Here is a 12143-nt window from a genome sequence, read left to right on the forward strand (position 1 = left end):
CGCAGGTGGGGGGAAGGGCTGGAGGTTTCTCCTGAGTCCCGCATCCGAGGGCTGGCAGGGATCTTGGAGCACAAGAGGTTTCCGGAAACTTGGGTCCAAATCAGAGTTGTGCGAAGGGGGTGCTGTGGTCAGTGTCCTTGGGGAGCACCTTATGCAACGGGGTCCTGAGCCTGCCTCAGTGTTCTGTGGGTGGCTCCTCAGTAAAGGGGAAGCCTTTTATTCAAATGAGAAGTGCTGTCCTGCAGCCGCGGTCTCGAGGCACTTTTTACAGCTGTGAGGTTCAATGTGGTAGCCACTAGCCACGAGTGGCGAGTGAATGAAAATTAAGTAAAGTTGAAAATTCCATTCCTCGTCCACACAGCACGTTTCAAGTGCTCAGTAGCCACACATAGAGAACGCTTCCATCATTCCAGAACTTTCTGTCACCCTGTGCCGCTTTAGAGCCAATGCAGACCAAGTCCTCACAGGGACCCTGAGGCCACTCTCAAGCCTGCGCCCCCAGTGGCTCCTTGAAAGGGAGCCGGTCGGGAGGCTGCGGATGCCTCCAGGCAGCCTGTCCGCACCCTGGAGAGTCTGGGGGGCTCTGCCACACTCGCCAAGGGCCAGCCCAGGTGCCCGCACAGAACTGGGCAAGGGAGGCGAGAGTGCCTCATTCCAGAAGCAGCCCACCATGTGGTGGGGATGCTGATTCCAGCGGCCCCAGCACACCACTTTGGGCAAATCCGGATCTGGCCCCTGCCCTGGGTTCAGGATCGCTCATGGGGCATGCTGGAGGCGCCTGGGCAGCTCTGCAGGCAGGGGAGGCTCTTGGGTGGGTTTCTTTAATAACGTTTACTTCTTTCATTTAAAAATAATGCTCTTAACATGCATGCCCTTTACAGAAAATTCATGAAATGCTGAGAAGTAGGAGATATAGGGACACCCCACCCCCCCATCCTATCACCAAAGTGCCAGCCAATGTCTCCCATTTCATTGGACACGTTTCTGCTCCGTTTTCTTTGCATGGGCTATTTATTTTCACATTACTGTAATTATACCATGGGCACAATTGTGTAATCTATTTTTTACTTCACACAAGCATTTTCTTTATTAATGTAATCCCTTTCTAAATGATTTTTTTCAAAATGGATACGGCTTAATTTTTTGAAGATTACGAAAGCAGTAAGTACTTATTGCAAAAATAAAGAACTTGAATGGAGCAAAGAAGGAACTACACATGATCGTTGGCTCATTTGACAGCTATTTCTCGAGCACCCAGGATGTATCGGGGCGGTCCTCAGGGCTGTAATTACAATTTTTAATGGCTGAATAATATTCTCTCAAGAGATTGCAATTCACTTAATTATTTGGCTATTTGTGGAGATCCAGGCAGTCGGATTCGTTTCGCTCTCGTGCGTGAGACTCTGCTAAGCGTCTCGGTGGGTGACTCGTTCTGTCCAAAGGGCTTTTCTGGGCATCTGAAGGGCTGACTCGCTGCAGCCTTGCCAGCGTTAGTCGTTGTAATCAAACAACCTGGCATAAATATCTAGCTCCAGAATATCTACTTCAGTTTCTATTTCTTGAATTGTTCCTGATGCTGAGCATTTTTCCACATGTTTATTAATTGTATCTCTTCTTGTTCAGTTCCTCACCTTTATTTGTGGAGATCCAAGTGTTTCCTCTTGTGGGTCTGAATAACCTTTATCCATGAAACATAGTGACAGTTTAGCATACTTGTTGAAAATAATTTTAAATACTCTTCATTCATTGCCTTTTCATTTTTTCATGCAAAAGGTTAACACTTTGTATCTCACGATTTTTTTGTGATTTCTTCCATTGCTTCTAGGCTTACAAAATCCCTTGGAGAAATCTGGGAACTATCCATCTCTGGGTTGGCCATGTGTCTGCGTGTGTGTGAGTGAGCGTATGTGTAGTTGCGTTTTTAAGATGTTTAACTCTTTAATCCAGGGGTGGGCAAACTTTTTCTGCAAAGGGTCAGATACTAAATATTTTCCACCTGGCAAGCCACAAGGTCTCTATCCTGACCATGGCTGTGTACCGATAAGACTTTATTCACAAAAACACTTGGCTGCCAGATTTGGCCCTGAGGCCGGAATTTGCCAAGCCCTGTTTATCCAAAAAAAATTTGTGTTGGGGAATAGTATGAGGTAAGGTTCTCGAGCCATAACCCATCATCTCCGTTTCTTTTATTAAACCATTTGTCCCCTGGTTAATGTGTGATCCTGATGTGCAGTAGGGCCTGTCTCTGGGCTGTCTGTCCCATTGTGTGGACTCGGGCGTGGGCTCCCACACTGGTAACTGCCCACACCCTGCATCTTTTGATGCCCGACCTGCAGGTCCCACGTCCTTTGCCCTTCTTGCTTGCCTCTTTGTCCCCTGAACTTTAGAGCCACTTGTCCAGTCCCCCAAATCAAGCTCTCATTCTCTGGACCTCTTTAGAGCCCAGAGCAGCGGGTGCTTCTCTGCGGACTCGGGTGGCGTCTGGCTCTCCACAGACGCTGTGGGTTTTCCTCACAGAGGGACACAGGGGACGCGGGTGTGGGCAGGAGAGCATGATCAGAGCAAAGGCCCACAGCTCAGGATGGCCAGACAGCCCGGGATCGCCAGACCCTCCTGATTAAGAAGCAGGAAAACAAAGCCAGCAAGCAAGGGAGGGGCAGGGAGATGCAGGCGTCACTGCCGGCCATCTCCATCCCGGCCGCGGTGGACCTCAGAGTGCGGGGCTTTGGTCCTCGTGCTGTGCTTTGGGGTCACCTCTCTGGCCGGCCCTGAACGAAGGTGGATGCCACCGGGCCGCTGCGAGCACTTCTTCCCGACCGGCCTGGGAACGTCCTCAGCCCCCCGGACCACGGGACGCTGGGAATCCCGGCACGCCCGCGTCCTACACAAACCCCAGACCGGGGAGCAGTGGTGGCCTCCCTGCCGAACGTCCGTGCACACGATCACGGGGCACGATGGTGGCCACCGCGCAGGGAGGGCCCTTCTCTGCGAAAGGACCAGCCCCTGACCGCAAGCGCTGGGCACCCTCGGTGGCGGCGGTGCACAGCGTGGGGAGGGCCAGGCGCCCGCTTCCCCGCCGTGAGCGGGACTCCACCTGCCACGCCAGGCCCGGGGGAATCTTCCCTGGCACCCCCTCCCCACTTCCGGGCCTCAGCTCTGTTCCTCCTGGAAGAAGCTGGGCAAAGCGTCCCATCTTGGTTTGGAGCCAGGGGCCTGGGAGGGAGGCATGTGGCCCGGGGCCGGGCGGTCCGGGCCCCTCGGTGCTGGGTTCCCGAGTGCTGCCCTGCGAGCGGGCGGCCCTGCCGCCGAGGGAGGCTCCCGCCTGATGTGGCCCAGTGCCTGCAGCAGGCCCGGAGTGAGGGGCTGGGACGCAGGCGCCGGCCATCCTGGGTGCCTCCCCCCGCCCACCTGATCCATCCCTCCTGGGCCCCTGGCTGCACGGCCCACAGCGCCACGGCCCGTGGCCGGGCTCTTTCTCACAGACACCTCTGTCCCGGGGAGCGGAGCGGAGCAGGAGCCCCTCCGACCCTGCCATCCATCCGTGCGGCCAGAGGGCAAGGGGCTGGCCTGGGGACTGCTGCTCGGGACCCCTGCCCTGGCGGCCCCCAGAGGGGCCCACGTGGCTGCACCTGCGGGTGGCACGGGGGGAGCACTTTCATCGTGTTGCACGTGGCGGCAGGCCCGCCCCCCATCTTATCCCCCATCGTCTCCCACCCCCTTCCTGGCTCTCGGCCTCACTGGGCTGTGGTCAGCAGGGGCGTGGGGGGATGGGACTCGGACCCTGCCTTGTTGTCATTGAGGCATTCCCATGTGACAGGGGCCCTCCTGCCTCTGCATGACCCCCCACTCCCTCCTGGGCACACCCTGGGCCTGCAGGAGCTTTGTGGTGCCTTCTCAGAGGTTCGCTGGAGATACTTCTGGATTTGTGTGCCAGGGTCCTCCATGAGAAATAACTTTCAGGACCCAGCAGAGTGCCGTCTGCATGATTCAGATGGCAGCCAGGCCCCTGCCGTCTGGTGCCCTGGTGACCTTCAGATCCTGCCGTTGCTGCCAGTTGGGGTTGGTAAGGATGCTGGAGCGGAGCCTGGGAGCCTTGCAGATGCCCATCCCTGGGCTGCAGCTTCCAAGGCGTCCTCTGGGGTGGCACTAGCAGCCACTCTCTCCTCCATCCACACATTTGGCGGGTGTCCCTCCGAGGTCAGCCCGGAAAGGTGGCCCAAATGCTCTGGTGTGCTAGTTCTTCATGTCTGGGTCACAGAAGGCCAGCTAGACTGGACTCCCGTATTCAGTCTGAACACGTCTTCTCAGCCCCACTCAGCACTCTTGTGCCGTTGCCACTCAGCCCTCCCAGTGGGATGCCCAAGACCAAGGTGTTTTCTATGTACTCAGAGTGGCCTGTGCCCAGGGTCCCTGTATGGTGACGGTCCTCATCACCTCTTTCTCCCGGTTGAGCTGGCTCTATGGGGGAGTCAGCCAGGTCACTGGACCTGGCTGTAACCTCCAGCCAAGCTGGGTCCTACGAGGGACACAAGGAGACCTACTTTGCCAGCACTCAGAGACCCCCTTGGTGGAGCCCAAGTCAGCCGGCATATCTCCGGTCCCCCATTTGGAGCCCGGCCTTCCGGACTCTTGCTGGCCACAGGGAAGTGGGTGTCCTTCCCTGACAGTCTCCCGCCCCTGACCTTCACCCTAAGAGTCCCTCCAAGCCTGTCTTCCCAAGGGCTTCAGCCTGTTTCCAGAAACCAGACCCTTCCTCAGCAGGACCCACAATGGGGCCCCCATGGATCCTGTCCCTAGGAGGACACTTGGGTCCTGGCAGTCTCCTTATCTAGTCACCCTGGGCCTGCAGCATCCCGTGGCCTCCAGCTGTCTATAATTTCCTTAATTACCTGTTTAGGACTTGCCTGCTTCCGGTGGCTTGGAGCTGGCTCTGGGGATTGGAAGCTGGCAGGGTGGGCCGTGTGGTACCATGGACAGAGCCGGGGATGTTTCAGGGAGGATTGGGATGGAGAGGCCCTCATTCTGTCCGCATGTTCTCGGCCGTGGAGGCCTGGAGGACAGGGCCCTGCGACCTCCTGGCCCCCACGTGTGTGTTCTCTACCCCTTTTGGGGCCAGAGGCATGCTCCAGAGTCCAGGCCGTGGCACTTCTGGGTCCCCCCACCCCGCCACTCCCGAGACTTCAGGCCAGGCCACGCTCCGCAGGGCAGGCCCGGGACCTCACTGGCCGCCACCTGCTCGCAGGGTAAAGCAGGAGAGGTGTGGGCCAGAGTGTGCCAGACCGGAGTGCAGGGGAGGGGCGGCTGACCCCGGCTCCCTGCTGCAATGCAGCGCTCTCCTCACACAGCTGCCGTAATTGGATAATTAGTGTCATCCTGCTCTCTCGCACTCCCGCCTTCTCGGGCAGGAAACAAACGACTGCCCCCCAGGGTAGAGTCTTGACCCCCGTAGCTACGCTTCAAGGCCCCAGCAAGAAAAAGGCTTCCAACTTCCCTCGGGGACCAAGGGGTACCCGGCATTGTGAGGGCCACCCACGTGGAAGTGTGGACTTCCCTCCAGAAGCATCCCGGGGAGCTGGTTGCTTCCCAGCCCTGCCAACAGTGCCTAGCGCTCCCCAGGAGGGATTCAGGGCCTCGGCAGGCTTGAGGATGGCCCTCAGAAATAGGGAAGCACGGGAGAGGCCCATGAGGTCACCCCTGGCCAAGCAGGATGCTCTGGCCTCGCTGGTGGAGCCTGGTCCTGCCTGTGAGTTCTGGGCTGCAGGCAGGGCTGGTGGGTGCAAAGAAACCCTGCAGGGAAACGGGTCCCCTGGGGCCCTTCCTAGGTGTGTGTGTGTGTGTGTGTGTGTGTGTGTGTGTGTGGTGGTGGTGGTGCCCTGTCCTTGGAGTTCACACCAATGCAGCCAGGAGGAACGAGGACCCATTTTCCGGATTCAGAAGTGGAGACTGAGAGAGGTTGAGTGATTTGTGTGGGTTCACACAGCCAGGCCTCACCCCAGCACCTGCACCTCCAAGCCCTGAGGTATATGTGGACAGATTTCCGGTCTGGTCACTTTGGTGAACTCTTTGAATTGGTTTTAACTATGTGTTCATTGCTTTTCTGTGGTTGTCTGGGCACTTGGCAGGTGAGCAATGTAGAATTCTCTGGAGTCAGACTACCTGAGTTCACGTTGGCCTCTGCTCCTTGCTGGCTGTGTGATCTTGAGTGAGTTCTTTAACCTCTCTGTGCCTCAGCGGCTTCAGCTCTAAAGTGGGGATTACCACTCCTCCCACCTTAGAGGCTTGGAGCACAGAGGGAATGTAGAATTCCGCCACGGCACAGAGGAGGGTACTCGGCGTTGCCTGTGACCAGATTTCTGTCTGTCTCTCTCTCCGATACTCTCTTGGTTCTGTCTTCTGCTTTGCCTAGAACTTCTAGGACAATATCAAATGACACAGGTGAGAGGCAGCCCAGGTCCGAACCATCCCATGTTCCAGGGAGCCCATGGAAATGTCGGGGGTTGGTAGGTCATGGAAGCTTTGGGAAGGACTCCTGGCTCTCCCAGAACCAGGGCTGACTTTAGTCATAGAGGGAAGACAGGCATCTTACCTGGTGACAGGCTGAGTTCCTCCCTATACACCTGAATTACCTAGGAGACAGGCTTGAGCTCTGTAACAGAGACCCAGCTTAATGGAGACAAAAACGAGAGAGGATTTCTTCTGTGTGTAAAAGTCTAGGTAGGCAACCTAGGGCTACTTGGCCATCAGGGATCTGGGCTCCTTCGATGGTGTTGCCATCCTTGACATGTGGATTCCATGTGCAAGATGGAGCAAGGTGGCTGCTCCTGTTCCTGTCTTCACATCATCATTCCAGCCGGCAGGAAGGAGGAGAGGGGCAGGGGCGAACACATCCTTCCCTTTAAGGACACAACCTTGAAGTTGGCTCTGTCCCTTGTGCTGAGAACCCTTAGTGCTGTCCAAGAGTAAGGCGGTTCCTTGTCCCTTTTGCTCACATCCCATTGGCCAGGGTCTAGTCACATGGTCCTCCGTAGCTGCGCTGGAGTTGGGGGAAGAGAGTTGTTAGCTGGATGACAAGACGCTTAGCTAAAAATTAAAATACAACGTGGGAAGACAGGAATAGAAATCAGGGAAAGTCTAGCGAGTCTCTGCCACGAGCTCCTGGGGATTCGTGAGCACCTCCTAAAGCCATATTGTCTGCTCAGAATCTGCAGTCTGGAGACCAGGCCTTCCCAGGTGTTCTGGCCACCCCGTTCTGGTTCCTTCTGAGGACAGGGCGGGGTCAGAGCCTCTGAGGAAGTGCATACTAGCAGCAGGGAGAGAGGGGGCACACGGGGAGGCCCTTAGGGCCACACTTCTTTCAAGTAGGGGACAAGAGCAGTGGCAATGGCTGCCAGCGAGCTTAGCCTCTCAGCTCCTCTGCCACCTATTGCGGCAGCCACCCAGCTGAGACAGGATATGGGTGGTGCCGAAGGTCCCTGAGGCCGAAGGGTGAGGGTGCAGAAAGGTCTGCTTAGGTTTCCATTCAGGTAGGGGACACTCCAGGAAGTCAAAATCCACATGGGCAGAATCGTCAGCTGATTGGCCAGTCAAGGTGGTGGAACTCCTGCTATCAGTGTGTAGCCTGGGGCACCACGGAAAGCTAGTCTGGATACAGAGCAAAAGGGCCAGTAGGGCCTGTTTGGTTTTTTAATTGTGGGAAAGTACACATAACATCAAGTTTACCACGTTAACCATTTTTCAGCGCCCAGTTGGGCAGCATTAAGTACATTCAGGTTGCTGTGCAGCCATCCCCACCATCCATCTCTAGAACTGTTCATCTTCCCCAAGGGAAACTCTGTCCCCATTAGACACTAGCCCCCCATCCCCCTCCCCCAGCCCATCCCCCCCAGCCCATGCCCCCCCCATCTTACTTTCTGTCTCTAGGAATCTGACGACTCTAAGCGGCTCATACAAGTGGAGTCATACAGTATCTGTCCTTTGTGTCTGGCTGATTTCCCTGACCATGATGCCTTGTAGGTCCAGCCATGTTGTAGCAGGTGTCAGAACGACCTTCCTTTTTAAGGCTGAATAGCATTCCACTGATTGGATGGACCACCTTTTCTTTATCCATCCATTCATTGGTGGACACTTGGGTTGCTTCTACCTTTTGACTACTGTGAATAATGCTGCTGTGAACATGGATGTGCAGATCTCTTAGAGACCCTGCTTCCAGTTCTTTTGGGCACGTACCCAGGTGTGGGATTGCTGGGTCCTACGGTAATTGTTTAAATTTTTGAGGAACCACCATGCGGTTTTCCATAGAGGCTGCACCATTTTACATTCCCTGATGGGCTTATTTTGTGGGGTTTTTTTTTTTAATAAATTTATTTATTTATTTATTTGTTTATTTTTGGCTGCGTTGGGTCTTCGTTGCTGCGCGCGGGCTTTCTCTAGTTGTGGCGAGCAGGGGCTGCTCTTGGTTGCGGTGAGCGGACTTCTCATCGCGGTGGCTTCTCTCGTTGCGGAGCACGGGCTCTAGGCGCGCGGGCTTCAGTAGTTGTGGCACGCGGGCTCAGTAGTTGTGGCTCGCGGGCTCTAGAGCGCAGGCTCAGTAGTTGTGGCGCACGGGCTTAGTTGCTCCGAGGCATGTGGGATCTTCCCGGACCAGGGCTTGAACCCGTGACCCCTGCGTTGGCAGGCGGATTCTTTACCACTGCGCCACCAGGGAAGGATAGGCTTGTTTTAACTGGAGAATTCTGGGCCCTCCCTGGAGCCTCTGAAGGCAGGCAAATATGCGGCATCGAACCTGGCTGGGCCTCGTGAGCCTCTGGGGGAGCTTTACAGAGCCCAGTGCCACCCCCTCCTGACTGAAGCTCTCACTGGGACTATGCGTTTTTACAGCCCCCACGGCTGGGGGGAGTGGGGACCCCTCCAGGTCTGGAGTCCGCTGCTCTAGATGAGACTAAAGCACTGGGCCATCGAGTAGCAAGGGATACTGAGGAAGTTCACCCGCCCGAGGACAGGAGCTGAATCAGGTAGACCCCGGTCCCTGGCACCTCCAGGAATCTAGGCTTGTGTTTCCCTGGGTTCTCAAATCCTCCTTGAATGGAGTCTGATTAGTGGGGACTTACAACGCCCAGAGTCTGTGCATCTGTCTTTCTGCTGGCCTCACATGGTCCTTTGCGTCTGGACCAGGCTCTGGATAGGAAGCATCCTTTGGCCTTGCTGGCAGACCCCGTGGGTCCCTGAGGCGGCCCCGGTGCCCGGGTCACAGCACAACAGGGGCAACCCCGTGTGGGTGGAGGTGGGAGCGTGTCGATGGGCGGGAGTTTGGGGAGAGGGTCCCATGGCGGTGGTGGACCCTTTTCTGCTGTTATTGTTTTTGCCCAAAGCTGTTCTCTGTAAGAGCCACTTGGCGTGTGCACAGATTGTACCAGGAACAAGGCGGGGAAGGAACGGAGCGGGGGGACTGAGCTGTCCCTTTAAATCTGTTTTCTCTGTTTTATTTCCTTCTTTTATCCCATCCTCCTCCCGCCACTAGCATAAGTGGCGGAGATGTGAGGGCCCAGGAGCTGCAGTGACGGCGCCTCTGAAATATTAATGAGGCCGTTCTCTGCCTCGGCTCCTTCGCCCCGGGCTCCCTCCCTCCCTCCCGCCCTGGCTGAATGCGGGCCTCGTCCTTGGAGCCCTCATTTCCCCTGGTGGTCGCCAAGGTGCGTCGAGCAGAGGGGAGGGGGCGGGGCTGGCAGGAGGGGGAGGGCCTGTGGGGGAGGGGCGGCGTGGGAAATCAAGGGGTAAAGGGGTAGCCGCCACCGTCCTCACCTGCCTGGGATCACTGGCATCTAAGGGGCAGGGTGAGGGCAGGGCACCCGCCCCTCGCTCCCCTGCAGGCTCCCCGGCCCCAAGCCCGTCTGAAGGTGCCGGAGGCCAGCAGCCTGTGGGGCGCCCTGCTCTTCCCCTCTTGGGTCCCTGGGGCCAGGCTCCAGGTGCCCGGAGGTGGAGAGAGGAGAGGACTGTTATTTCAAGGAATCCCCACGGCGAGTCCCTCTGCTGCTGGGTCTGCAGGGAGGGCACACGGCGGGCGGGCCTCAGGCGGCATCCTGTGCCCTGGGACACTGCCTCACATGGCACTCAGATGGGACTTGGGACTCGACTTCAGGGGGTTCTGCTCCCTTCTTGCCTTGGAGCGTGGTGTCCTGGGCCGGTTGTACTCACAGCGGGGGAGGGTTCTCGTCACCAGCTTACTGACAGGAGGGCTGAGGGCCCGGAGACTTCTGGCTGGTGCCACCAGCCGGGATCCATCCACCCCAGGGAGGTGGCGGTGCCAGCGGCAAATGCCCGGTCACCAGTGTGGGGACAGATTCCACTCGGCCCCCAGCAACTGCAGACTGGGGTCAGACAGCGGCTGCCACGGGGCTGTGTCTCCACAACCGTGAACGGCGGTGAATTCTAATGCGTTGTGACCTGTGACTTGGGGGGCCGGCAGGTGGGATTCGTCCTCCATCCCTTGTCTCTCCTGTGAAGGCACAGGGTAGAGCGCAGGACCGGCTGCTGGGGAAGCAGAAGGGCTTTCTCTCTGGGCAGCCAAGGGGCTGAGCTGCCAGGGGTGGCCTGACTCTCTCCTCAGGGACCTGGAAGGCGAGGCCAGGAGGTCTGAGATGGAGAGAAGGCGTCTCCTTGCCCTCACAGGGTGTCTGTGAGGATGCAATGAGGGAAGCACCTGGATCGGCATCCCAAGAAAGGGGAGCTTGGGAACACAAGTGCCCCCATCTCATCCAGGAAGCTCCTAGCTGTCCAGGGCCTGGAGGGAGGGCCAAGGAGGCGAAGTGGGGGACCCGGGCAGATTAAGTCAGAGGTGCTGGGAGAGCCCCCAAAGCCTGGTCCGCGGTGGCCAGGGAGGGCTGGCGCAGGGGGGAGAGGACTCCTGGGTTTCTGGTTGGGTGGACATCAGTCACGGGGCCCGGGGGCAAGAGGCGTCAAAATGTCCAGGCCTGAAGCTGAGCTATCTCCTGCCGTGCCTGGCGCCCCCCTGGGTAGCAGCCTGTTGAAAGTCACGGAGCCATGGGGAGGCGGGCCAGGGAGCCCACAGCGGGTCTGCTCCCGCCACCCACCAGTACAGGCCAGTTTGGGCCAGGATGGAGCAAAAGCCAGAAGGTCCGAGTCCCCCTCTGTGGAGGTTTTCAACTCAATTAAGCCAATTAAGGTTTGAGAGATGAAAGAGTACAGAAATGGTATGTTCCCTGCCCTTTTGGTGCCTACAAACCGTTCTAGGCAGCCAGCCCAGGCCGGAAAGTCTGTGTCAGGCCTGCAGCACTCATAGGCCCAGTCACTTCTGTTCTTGGCCATTTCGGTGATGGCTGCTGTCCTTATTCAGACGGAGGGAGGCCGTTGCCCGGGCTTACGGAGAACCCAGGGAAACAAGAGTATATGCTGTTTGGTCTCTCCAGTGGCCACCAGTCACTCAAGACAGACCTTGATTTTACTGATGGCCCCTGTACCCGGTAGCCTGTGGAGGTGATGAAGAGGAAGGTTAGCAGGAGCACCGTCTCCGGCTTAAGGGGCCCCGAGCTGGGGGTCATGGCGTTCCCGCTTGTCACCCCTACATCCCTGCTCTCTGGGACGGTGATTCGCCCTCCCAAGGCTCCCGCTCACTCACTCCTCCAGGACCCTGTCCCCACCCAGGGCTGACCATGCAGTAGACTTCTTGCCGAATCAATAACCATGTGTCTCTCAGAGCTGATGACCCAACTGCGGGAAAGACCCGCTCACAGGTCGTTGCCATGCCAAGCAGAGCGAAATAGAACCAGTCGTGGGATTCTAGACTCAGCAGCAATCGGTTTTGGCGGGGACTTTCTGGAGAACGGTCCGCTTGAATTGCCGCTCAGATTCATCAGAGGCCACTGGGGGACAGGGGACAGACAGGTGTGGCGGCCAGGCTGTGTGCTGCGGCAGGGCCAGCAGTGCTGTGGGCGTGTGTGGACAGACCAGTGCGGGGCATTGCTGAACAGCCAGCGCAGGACAAGAGCTGGGGGGGTCCTTTGAAGGAACGTGGCCTTTTGCTTGACGGGGCAGGGGAGGACTGAAACACGGGCTCGGCTTTCCGGAGGCCAGTGCAGCTTGGAGGCAGAGAGGGTGACAGCACCTGAACCGGACAATGCGGTGACCAG

Source organism: Eubalaena glacialis, chromosome X (genome assembly GCF_028564815.1).
Source record: "Eubalaena glacialis isolate mEubGla1 chromosome X, mEubGla1.1.hap2.+ XY, whole genome shotgun sequence".
NCBI lineage: Eukaryota > Metazoa > Chordata > Mammalia > Artiodactyla > Balaenidae > Eubalaena > Eubalaena glacialis.